The following is a 12,996-nucleotide window of genomic DNA, read 5'->3' as shown; positions in this document are numbered from 1 at the left end:
CACACACACACACACACACACACACACACTTTACCTGCTCAGCCTATATAATGTTGCATATATATAAGGTTTTCAGGGCAGGTCATTTGGTACTAAGCAACTAATTGGCATGCTCTTCCCTAGGGAAGATCACCACGAAAAGATTTTGATAATAAGTACATTGGTGCCAGGAGACCGTACCAACAGTGGCCCAGTGCAGAATGACAGCATCTGTCTGTTAGCCCCTTAATCATGGCTGTGCACCAGTACAGATTACTGCCATGTGCATCATTACGGTGCCAAAACTGGAAGATCCAAGCCAGTGGTTAAAAGCAATTCATTTCCTCATTCACCATCACTCAAGGAACCATATTAAGGCACAGATCACACAGAAATGCTTACCATGTCTAGTAGGTACACTGCAGCCAGTCTTCCTAATTTCCAACCCCAGCCCTCAGGTACTTCCTCCTCCCCTCCCAGCTAATAGTGCGCAATGACTTCCGACTTTGCCTCTCTTTTTTCTTATTTACTCATTTCCCCTTGCTCCTCTTCTTTTAAACAAGAACAATTCCACCTGGAGTGATGTTTACACTTTTATCTCCACTCTGAAGATGGCGAAATGGTGGCTGAGAGCTTTGGTGATGCCCCTGTCTGTGGAAGGGTAAGAGGCAAGTGTGCCTGGGATTTATTTTCATCCTTAGATGCCCAGATTATATAATGCTCAGAGCAATGTCCTCTGGAAAGTGTCTGTCCTGGAGGCTTCTGGCTCTCTCCGTGCATTTAAACCGTGCTTCTCTGCTTTAAAAAATGATTTTAAAATCCCTCTTCAATCAGTAAGTATTCCCAAAGAAATTTTGTTTCCATTCAAATAAAGTAGGGTGAGAAACTTAAGGGTGGCTTTGCTAGGGGGTCTGGATTCTTGAAGGTAGCAGGGGAGATACATTTCCAGGCAACAGGAGAGATGAATGGGGGACTTCATATCCTATTGGTGAATATAAAATGTGTTACTGTAATATATTCCTCCGAGCTAATGTCTCCATTCTCAGACATAGCTGTTTCTGAAGGGCTTTGGCTTCCTCCCACTTCTGCCTACTAGTGTTGACTTTTGCATAACAACAATAGCTGTAACTCTAATGGCAGCATTTAAACCCCTGCTGTAAACTGGGTGATGAGGCCCTATTCTCAGGGCTTTGCATGGCTTTATGTATGTGCATGTTCATGTGTCCATGAGTGTGCCATGTGTGTTTGTATGTGTAGGGTACATGTGCAGGTTTATGGAGGGCAGTCTCAGGTGTTGTCCCTCAGATGTTCCCTAGTTTTGTGTGTGTGTGTGTGTGTGTGTGTGTGTGTGTGTGTGTGTATGACTGGGTCTTTCATTAGCTTGGAGTTCACCACATAGGCTAGGATGGCTGGCCATGAATCTGGCCCTCTTTACCTCACTAAGGCTGGGGTTAGCAAGGCTATTCTCAGGCTCAAACTCAGGTCCGTAGGCTTGTGAGGCAAGTGCTTTATGGACTGAGCCATTTCCCCAGCTCTTTATAGATCCTAAATTTAAACCATGTATTTTGGGGGTTCGTTCTTTTCAGAGAACTGTAGGTTCTTACTGTGCTTACTGCTTTGCATGTTTTAATTCACTTAAAATCAATAACCTTATGGCATAGCTAATAGCCTCAATTTCAGGTCAGGGCTGAAGCTGAGTCATTTCTCCAAGGGTGCATAGGTGCCTGGAGCCTCAGGAAGGTGGCTCTGGACGTTTCTATGTAGGGTGCCTGGAGGATGTCTTCTTGCTAGTTTGAAAACCTCCTTATCTGCACCCCTTTTTATTTAATCCATGCTTCCTACTGAGTTTTCTGCTACAGCCATTTCTTACAGTATCCCTTTATTTCTCATGCAAATGACCACAAAGCTATCTCCACTGCTTTTGCTCATGTCTGGGGTCTCCTTGTCCCATTCTCAGGGCATATTTCTGCTTTCTGAGCCAGCACTCTCAAGATACCCTTTCTCTCAAAGACATTTATAAGTGATCTTGGCATTAGCCCCCTTTACGTTACTGTAACAAAATACCCGAGGCTGAGTACTTATTAAAAAGGGAGAGAGGCTCGTTTGCCTCATGATGCTGCTGGCCTGAGGTTGAGGGACTGTGTCCAGTGATGACCTTTTGGTTGAGTTCTGAGGTACGTAGGGGAAACATAAGGAGTGTATATGTCTCTTTAGATTTCATTTTCTTTTTCTACAAAGTCAAGTAGTCTCTGGTCTGATCATTTGAATATCAATTGCTTTCAAATGCCCCATATTTAAATACAAAAGTTCGTATTTAATACACTCCCCTCCCCCCCCCCCACACACATACAGGGTTTCTCTGTGTAGCCCTGGCTGTCCTGGAACTCGCTTTGTAGATCAGACTGGCCTTAAAATCAGAGATCTGCCAGTTTCTGCCTCCTGAGTGCTGGGACTACAAGCATGGGCCAACACATCTAGTGAGTTCCCACTTTTTAAATATCTTACAGTGGGGTGAACTAGCATCAAATTCCTTGATGGATGTATTCAAATGGTCCAGAACACAGCTGTCACATTGCCACACTGACAGAAGAAAAGTCCCTCTCCTGGAATTACATAAGATTTCCCATTCCTAGCAATGGGCTTTCCATGGTTTCTCCAGCAATGTCCAGGGCACATTGACTGTTATACCTGTTCTAGCTCAGATCTTAGTTTTGCCTATCCTCCTCATCATCTGAAAGCTTTATATTCTTCGAAGCTAACTTGAGGACTCAAGCTCTCCTTGAGTTGCCCCACCTACCAACTCCTTTAGTCCTCATTTATTACAGATGTAATATCCATCTTGTCACTGAAGAGGCACCATGCTAATGCGAAGGTTTGGGAGTTGTAGGAGAACTGGAAAATGTCTAATATTCTTCTTTGGTTATCATTAGCACAAACTAGGCACAGATGCCAAATAAAAAACACAGCTGAAATCTTTAACATTAGACTAAATTAAGTAAAAGAATTTATGAACTCAAGGGCATGTCTTTTAAAATAGCTAAAAGAAAAGAAAAGAAATAAAGAAATAAGAAAAATGATGGCTATAAAACATATGGGATACCACCAAGCAAATGGAAATTACAGATGCTTTAGAAGAAAGAAAGCAGGCACTAAAAACAGGAACATAGAAAGATAGTTGAAAAAATAACAACAACAACAAAAAACAAAAAACAAAACAAAACAAACAAACAAACCAAAAACCAAAAACCAAAACCAAACCAAAACAACAACAACAAAAAGTAGGCTTTAAATTAAAAATGTAAGAAAAAGACAAAGAAGCTCATTATATAATGATTATATTATTTATCTCACAAATAGAATAGTAACTGCATAATAGACATTGGGACACAAAATTGTACAAAACAAATATTAGATCTAAAGAGATGCCCAATATAATAACATTTGGGGATTTCAGCGCTCCATCTCTATCACTGGACAAATCATTCAGACAAAAATATCAACACGCAAACACTGGGGTTAAACTGCACTTCACACCAAAGGGATCAAGAGACCTCAGCAAAGCATTGGATTTAACAGCTAGAGAATTCCTCCCCTCAATAGAGTGATCATTCTCTATTAGATTTATTTAAGCCTAAAATCAAATCAAAAGTTAATAATAAATCAAAGTCATATCATTATATTTTTTGTTTGGTTATAATGGAATAAAACTAGAAATAAATAAAATCCTTAGAAATTTTGCAAACACTCAGAAGTTAAGCAACTTTGTCATTAAAGAAATCAAAGGGAAATGTGTTGAGACAAGGGGAAATGAAGACAATATTAACCAAGACTTATAGGGTCCATCCAAAGTAGAAGTGAATTCACTCCAATTTATAATCTATGTCAAGCAGAAGTTCTCAAAGAAACAACTCAAAATTAATGGAAGAAAAATTACCAACTTTAAGAACAGAAGTAGATGAAATAGCCATGAAAATGTGTCTGAAACATGAAAGAAATGAAGAATTGATATTCAAGGATAAACAAATCCAACAACTCTTTATCTAGGCCAAGATAAAGAGAGAAAGACTAAGTGAAATCAGAGGTGGGAAAGGAGGCATTATGACCTGTACCACAGAAGCACACGTCATTAGGGACCTTTACGATCAACTATGTGTCAATAGATGAAACTAGAAGAAATGGATGGATTTCCAGACCATTACAAGTCAACTAAAATTAGGTCACAACGACACCTAAGCAGACCAACAATGAATAATGAGATTAATACAGTAATAAAAACTCCCTCAACACTAAAGAACAACTTCTGAAAATGGTGGAGTAGGGCCAAGTCATTTTCCCCTGTGTCTCCTGGAGCCTGGAAGAAAACCTTCAGTTGACAACATGAAGAAGTCAGAAAGGCAAATGGGGCATGCAGGGAACAGGAAAGTGGAGGAGACTACAGCAGTGCTTATCAACCTTCCTGACACTGCCACCCGTTAATGCAGTTCCTCGTGCTGCACTGACACGAACCACAGCATTATTTTGGTGCTACTTCATAACTGGAATTTGCCACTGTTATGAATCATAAGGTACTTATGTGTGTTTACTGATGGTCCTAGGCAACCCCTGTGAAAGGATCATTCCACCTCTCCACGGGGAATGTGACCCAAAGGTTGAAAGCCACTGGACTGGACAAACCATAGAAATATTGAACACTAGATCTGGAAGGAAGTCATGGACTATAACTTTGAGCCAAACAAAAATGGTTTGTGAACGCACCACTCTGCATTCACAAACCAAAGAGAAAACTCTCCAGAAGTAAAAACAGTGAAAGCAAAATTATAGACAACAGACCAACAAGCTGCATGTAGCAGACGGTAAGTAATCAGACTGTCCTGGTCTCTTCCTAGTGAGACAAGGAAGAAGTTAAAGAGAAATACTGCACTTGACCACTTGGCTGTGAAGTACAGAAAAGACTGTCATAACTGCATTTCCAAACTCTTGAGAGAGAGAGAGAGAGAGAGAGAGAGAGAGAGAGAGAGAGAGAGAGAGAGAGAGAGAGAGAGAGAGAGAGAAGACCCAGAGTTTCAGAAGCTAATGGACACCCAGTGAGAGCTGAGCTGACCTGTAACTCCGTGGTGCAGGTGAACTTCACCTTGGTAAGGTGGAAGCGTTTTCCAGCAAATATAACTGTCTGTTCATGGTGGTAGGGCCTTGAGGTTTGGAATCTACTCAGGAAGAGCAGGTCCACCCAACACTCTTGGAAAACACCAGCTGGTCAAATCGTAAGTGCTCTAAAATCCATTTCAAAGCCTTGAAAACTCCTAAGGAAGGAAGGACCCTTGCTGACTCCAGTGTGGGAAATTACCTCTCCAAGTGACCTATTGGATTTCCACAGAGGCACCGCACGCTAACAAATCCTGGCCAAATATGTTTGAGCTAAAGATGAAGTTGATGGCCCCATCAGCAGAAGAGTATGTGGCTATCTCAAGGGAAGAAGCATGTTCTTTAGCAGAGTATAAAAGACATTTTACTTGATGAAACAATACTTACGAATCTTCACTCTTACATGGATCTTTGATTGGTTTGTTTTTGTTATATGGTGTTTTATTGGGTTATACCATTGTCCTGTGAGTGTCTAGTCTGTTGTGTTTGCCTATGTCTTGTACTCACAGACCAACTTTCTCTTCATACATACATCATTATCTCCTTCTGTCTGCCTGTCCCTTTACCTGCATACTTGATTGTAACTTTCTATAACTTTAAGAATTGCTAAGCTCTGTTTCACTCCAGTTCCCACCCCTCCCGTGTACTTACTGCTCTGTTATTTCTCCAGGACTCCTACTCTTACTCCTAGTCCCACCTCTACTCCTTGCAACTGACATCCCAGTAGCTGCCATCCTGTCCTGTCCCTCCATTCTCCAAGTGTAATTGGAGTTGGTGGGTAATTTTTAACTATCACTATATCTTATCAGTGAGGCAGCTCATCATCCGTTGGAGTTGCTTCTGCAGTAAGTACTCTACTCCAAAGAGTGCAAACTGGAGGAACTTTCAGATAAAGAATATAAGAAGGCTGAAGGAAATCAAAGAGGATACAGGTACACCCTCTACAAATGGAGCGCCTTGAGGCCGTTCCTGCTTTTGTTGTTGTTGTTGTTGTTGTTGTTGTTTTCTGTTGCTATTCTTTTATAGAGATGCAGATGTGCCCCTCCCTAGATTGTTCTTCCTCTGGTTTGAAACATCATCTTAAGGCTTATGTTCCCACCACAATTTGAGCGCAGAGATTTCAATGTATGGATGGGAAAGTATCTAACAGACTAGTTCATTGTTGCGAGATCAATTCACCTTTCCAGGTCAACAAGTATTTAGTGATCACAGAGCAAGAGAACCCTGACTTAGTTAATGACCACCATGAACGGAGAACCTTGGCTTATCAGACTCTGTGCACATGTCCCTGATAAAAAATATAGTTCATCCCATTTTTATTTACTGAGGTCTGGTGTGAACAGAGGCAATTCAAGCCACCTACACCTACACCTCACACCTACACAGGTGAGAGTACCAATTACTGCAATTGGTCAAGTTATGGATGTACCCTTACAGCTCAGGAGGGAATGCAGAACTCATAAAGATATCCAAGTAAAGAGCAATGAAGTTAATCCTTGTGGAAGAAGTTGTTGAAAAATGACGTAGACAAGTTAGACTGCCAGGATGCTAGGAAGCAATTCACTGATCACAAGATTTTGTAGTGTATGTTACTCTAAGGTGTAGATTTACCTGCAGTGAAGCTGGACTTTAAAGGAGGCCCTGTGTAGGTCTGCATGAGGGTATTCAAATCTAACTGGCTGAGGAACCAAGAAGGGGAAGTGTCTAGAGGTGAGCCCATGTCCTAGGCATTTCCCAAGGCTCACTCATGGCTGTCAGTCCTTGTCTTTGGGGAAGAATGTCTGTTAAATTCAACTTGAGTTTCTAGCAATGACTCATATGTCCTAAAAAGCATTTAACTCTTTTTGAAGCAATTTTTTTCAGACATAGTGATCTGGGACACATGTATCCTTTTTTCATTTCTAACTATACCAGTTTTGATAGTGTATTGTGTTAGAACAATATTTGGGCTCTCACATTGCTTTGTCTCCTGGCCACCATGGGGTGAGCAGCCTTGTTCCACCATGGTGTTCTGTCTTGTTTTAGTCCAGAAACAATGAGACAAAAACTCTATAGATAGATGTCATAAGCTGATATGAATTTTTCTTCCTTTAAGTTGATTTCTGGGGTTGTTTGGTCACAGCCGTTGATAGCCTTGATACTCTGTCCTACAGCCTTTTCTCCAAGCAGTTTTGTGGAACAGGCTCACTGTAGACTGTTTGCCTTCTCTGGCCATGTTTCTTTTCTCTCTCCAGGATAACCTTTTTTTCTTCTGCACCTTCTCCTTGGCTCAGTGCCCTGAGGGGCTTACTTCTTCACTCCTGTGTCTTGTTCCCACTCTCCTGGGTGCCAGCTGTGTGTGTTGGAAGGAGAGTAGGGGAGATCTGTCCTTAAGACAAGGTATCTACAAAACAATGACATCTCTCCAGGGTTTGCTTGAACAATCCTGTGGGTGAATTAGGATAATAGAGATACTTCTGTTTTCCCTCCATCTTCATTTAGCATGTATACCTTCCCAGAGGAGAAAGAAACAAGGAAAATGATTATTTCTCAAGAATATTATAATATCTAGTTATTATAGGATGTTGTATCTGCTATAATAGAATGAATTAAATGGCATTTATAAACAACAGAAATATATTTCTTACAATTCTAAAGGCTGTGAAGGGCAAGATATGGGTTTGAGAGGGAGGCCCATTCTTTTCTCTTCCTTCATTCCTTCTTTCCTCGCTTCCTCGCTTCCTCCCTCCCTCGCTTCCTCACTCCTTCCTTCCTTCCTTCCATCCTTCCTTCATTCCTTCTTTCCTCGCTTCCTCGCTTCCTCCCTCCCTCGCTTCCTCACTTCCTCCCTCCCTCCCTCCTTCCCTCCTTCCTTCCCTCCTTCCCTCCCTCCCTTCCTTCTTGTGTCAAAGCAAGGACAAATCAACTCAGGCTAATTCCAAAGTGTATGCTATGTCTACTATGGACTTAGGATTAAATTGCAGGTGGTAATTTAAGAAGAGACTCCGGCTAGGGCAGCAAGATACACATTCTCAGTATTACTGGCGTCTGGAAGGCTGTCACTGAGAGGAGACATGGTCATTTGAGAAAGAAGTGGGCTATGGCTGCATGTGACAGAACCCAGGTTCTGCAGGTGACAGAACCTACTCCTGCCTGAGGAGGGAGATTTGCTATTTCTAAGCCATGATTTCTAAGCTTCCTTCCTTTTCCTATGACATCCCAGAAGCTGCTTCCACGGCTGCTGTATTCCTTACCTCTTCAATACCATATCATCTTCTATGTAATATAGAGACTTCTTTGATGTTGCATGTTTACTAGGCTTATAAACCAAAAGGTGATTTCAGAGGAAAATCCTTATGTGGGTTTGATGATCTTGTCCTCACCCAGCACTGGTGCCATTAGCTGACTGCTTGCCTCCATAAAAGTCAAGGCTGTCCTAAACTATTTATTTTCTTAACTCAAGTGACTCTCTGCTCCATTTGTGTTGATATAATTGAAATTGTTCACTCATACCATTTTTCATAACTAGTAGAATGTTATTCTTTTTTCTATTAATAATTGTTATCTTTGAAATTAAAATATAATTATGTCACTCTCTCCCTTTCCTTCCTTTAACCTTCTCATGTACTCTGTTGCCTTTTCAAATTTTCTTTTTTAAATTGTCATCACACACAAACACACACACACACACACATACACAGAGGTGCACGCACGCACACACACATGCGCGCGCACACACACACACACACACACACACACAGTTGGGATGCTCTTCCCTGGGGAAGACTATTTCTTCCTCTCTCAGCACTCCTTAGTTGCTTGGTCTTCACCTATATCTGGTGCTCTGTGAGACGTTAGCATGTTGATTGCTGTGATCTTTGTTCAGGTCTTGTTTAGATTTAGTCATGCTGTTGAGAGTACATGGGTGTAGTTTCTCTGGTCTTTCTAGGAGACACACTCTCTCAGCAGATGTCCTTCTCCTCTGGCTCTTACATGCTTTCTGCTCTCTCTCCTTGATGTACAGAGCCTTAGACACTGGAGTTCTGTTGTAGATGGATTGACTGGGACTGGACACCACACGGCCACTTGTTCTTTGCATTTGAACCAGTTCTGGTTGTACACAATCCTCTTGTTCTGTTGCTAAGAGTTGTTTCTTTGATGAGGGGTGAGAGCTACACTTCTCTATGGGTATAAGGATAAATATTTAGAATGCAATTCAGAATTATACTAATGTAGAAAAGTGACAGTTGTAATCTCTCCTTCAAGATCTCACTAGCCCTAGGTTTCCAGTACCTGGCTTCATTTCCTTCTTATTGAACAGGTCTTACCTCCAATTAGAGGGCTATTGGTTACCACCGATATGTGTGTACCATGATTGCACTGTAGGGTTCCTGTGATATGTGGGTTATTAGTATGCTATGTAGGTGCCATTGTTGGGTAGGACGATTGGTTGCATTCTTCCCTTGGGAACTGGAATGGCACCAAATACCATTCTTTTTATCTTTTTTATTTTCTTTCTCTGAGTCTGTATAGTAATGATCTGTGAATCACTTGAGGTCAGTCACCTATGTGAAGTCAAGAACAGTAGCAGTGGGAGTCTTTGAAATTAATCTGCCCAAAATACCCAGAAGTTTCTTCATGTTCATTTTAGGCATGTCAGCTCAGAGCGCTTGACCAGCTATTTTTTTCTCCCCTGCCTTGGTTCTGCTTTTATTCTTTTTGAAAAATTTATTTTATTTTTTTAGAATTATATGTATGTATGCATGTCTATATAGGAGTAGGCACACTTGAGTGCAGGTGTCTAGGGAAGGAGGCATCTGATTCTGAGGTTCTGGAGTTATAGGTAATTGTGAGCTGCCTAATGTGGGTGCTGGCAGTTGAATTTGGGTCTTCTGCTACACAGTCCCTCAACTACTGAATCCTCTCTGCAGTCCTATTTTCTTCCTTTTTAGGGGCCTCTCCTATTCCTCACAATAGAGTTAGCCTTGTTACACAGTGCCTGGCCTCTCCCAGAGCAAGATCTACAAAGTGCATAAGATGCCTTGTGGAAGTCATGCAAAATAATCTTTGCCACATCCTCTTGGTCATAATTTCTCTGTGAAATGGGACTGCATAAGGTCATGAATACCAAATGATGTCATTCACTGGAGTGAGGCTATCTTTGGAGGGTACTAACCTTAACATAAAACCCCATTCACAATAATTCATGTACTTCTACAAGCAAAATGGTGGCACACCTCACCACAAAACTCTCTCCTCCTCAAAGGTTGCCTCCTTTTGACCACAGGGTTGGTGTTCTGGTTAGTTGCTGCGGTGTAATAAAGAACCTCAAAACTTAATGTATCTATGTAATCTGTTGTTCTGTTACCATGGTCCTGGGGTTGCAGTTCTTTTGCTTCTTTTGATCCCGGTTGAGGCTATAGGTATCCAGCACTTGGCATGGCTGAAAGGTTTAAGTAGTTGGGCCTGCTGGCTGGCCGTTGAGATTTGCAGCCCAGACCTTTAAGAAGCATCTGTAATCCTTCCCCTCTTCCTGGATAACTCTGCCTTGGTTCAGATCTCTATCTTGGCTAGTTAGCATGAGGCAAATATGGTTAATGGACATACAACTCACATGATGTTTCCTTCGAGGTAATGATATCCTGTCATTATTAGAGTTCCAGGTCCCCCAGGAGCTTAAAGGATGACATGTCACCCCTCTGTCACTCAGCTTCACTAGCTCCTTTAGAAACCACAGACACAAATCCTTTCTTTCTCTTACATGCTCTTTATCCTCCTTTCATGGCGAATGAAATGTCCAGGGTAGAAACCATCTTTTCGTAAGGAAAACATTGCCGCTTAGCCGTTAAGCCACCTGAAGGCTGTAGTTGCCAGTATCTCTCAGATCCGTCCAACATCTCTGTCTTTGTTTTTGTCTTTGTTTTTTTTTCTGTCTATTTTTGTTTTGTTTTGTTTTGTTTTGTTTTGTTTTGTTTTGTTTCGTTTTTCGAGACAGGGTTTCTCTGTTTAGCCCTCGCTATCCTGGAACTCACTTTGTAGACCAGGCTGGCCTAGAACTCAGAAACCCGCCTGCCTCTGCCTCCCAAGTGCTGGGACTAAAGGCGTGCGCCACCACCGCCCAGCCATCCAACATCTCGGTATCTTGTGTGCTCCACTGCAACATGATCACCCTTAACCCACAAAGGCTTCTTTCTAGATATGATGGTGGACCAGGAGCAAACCTTGACTGTGTTCTGGAAACTACTGCGGGCTATGTGAAAGGTGCAAACTCTGTTAGAGAAGGCCAGAAAACAATACATTCAGTCCTGTGTGCTGTCTTTGATTCTCTTAGCACAAGGCCAATGTCACAATGTTACAACTTGTGACATTTCACACTCTTAATGTGCCCACCAGGAAAATGAGGAAAGCATACCTTCTTTAGATGTCTGACTGGGAAATGATGCGAACCTGTGTCAAGAAATCTAAAGTTTTAGAATTCTATCTTGTAGCACCCAATACATCTTTCACCTTACAAGTGCATGATAAAGTGACTTGTGCATGTATGAGTGGCTGCCACATTTCAAAAACAATGCCTTCGGGGCTAATGGAGGGAAGGCCTGCTGGGACCACCAAGTCCTTTTCCATCTGCAGTTGCTGGGCCCCTGCTTCACACTGGGCAGGGAATCAGCAAATTCTCTGTAGTTTGGTGGCATTGCTGCCTTTAACTCATATTTGCATGTGTTATGAGACCAACCAGGCAGCTGAATGACTGCCCAGGAGTAAGGCTGGTGATGATGTGGAGAAATGAAATCACTGTTTAATGAGAATCGGTGAGATAAAGTCCACAGATGGACCATTCGAAGGGCTGTGTCTGAACCACAGTGTTCCATTCATTTTATAGTACACCTTACTGTGGGCTCAAATTGCGTTCTTGGAAAATTTAGCCCAGCATGACTAGATTTCCTTAGAATAGCATCGCTAATGTAATGTGGTGTTCAACAAGACTGTTGCATAAAAGGTTACCATGTAATTTTTATCATTACAAGTCTCCAGTGCTTCAAGGACTTCCTTCAGAATTGTGCAAGGTGATATTTCCTGGGCACATAGTTGTCTCAAAGTGAGATCTAGTGGCTGTGGTTGCCAGCCTCACGACAGGGGTTACCATTTAGATCTATGTTTTGTTTTTTAGGGCAGTTATTTTTGCAGATCATTAAACAAATAGAAACACATGTCATGGCATTTTTCTCTAGGGCACTTAATCTTTGATTTTTCTGCCCCTCCCCGCTTTTAATCTGTGCAGGATGTTGGAGCAAGGTTAGGGTTCTGAGTTAGAGTGGAGTCTGAATCCCACCTATTCAAATATTTTCTGTGATTATAGTTGCTTTTTTTAGCTACTTTATTTCTTCATACATAACTGAAGGCGATGTTCCATAAGGTATTTACAACTGTGTAGCACACACTTACTTGTTTTGAAGCAATAACTGTTTGTTTGTAACTGGCTCTCACTAACAGCCTGGACAGGCACTGAACTCACCGACTTAGTCTCCAGCTCCTGGTCCTTTTGCCTGGGCCTCCCTAATGTTTGGAGTATGTATGTACAGAAGCATGCCTGGCAAAATGACAATGTTTAAATAGAATTGAAGGGATTTGAGAAGGGGTAGGTTCAAAACAGAAAACATACCGCCTTTCTAGTTGTAAGTACTCAACAATCAATTCTAGCAATTTTGATTGTCAATAAGAAGGCATATACTCACAGCCAACCATTGGGACTGAGGTGGGGGCTCTTAAGGAAAAGTTAGGGGTAGGATTGAAGGAACTGAAGGGGATGGCAACCCCGTAGGAAGACCCACAGTGTCAGCTAACCTGGACCCCTGAGATGGCAACCCCGTAGGAAGACCCACAGTGTCAGCTAACCTG

Source organism: Mus pahari, chromosome 15, assembly GCF_900095145.1.
Source record: "Mus pahari chromosome 15, PAHARI_EIJ_v1.1, whole genome shotgun sequence".
Taxonomy (NCBI): Eukaryota; Metazoa; Chordata; class Mammalia; order Rodentia; family Muridae; genus Mus; species Mus pahari.
Note: the sequence above shows the minus strand (reverse complement) of the source record.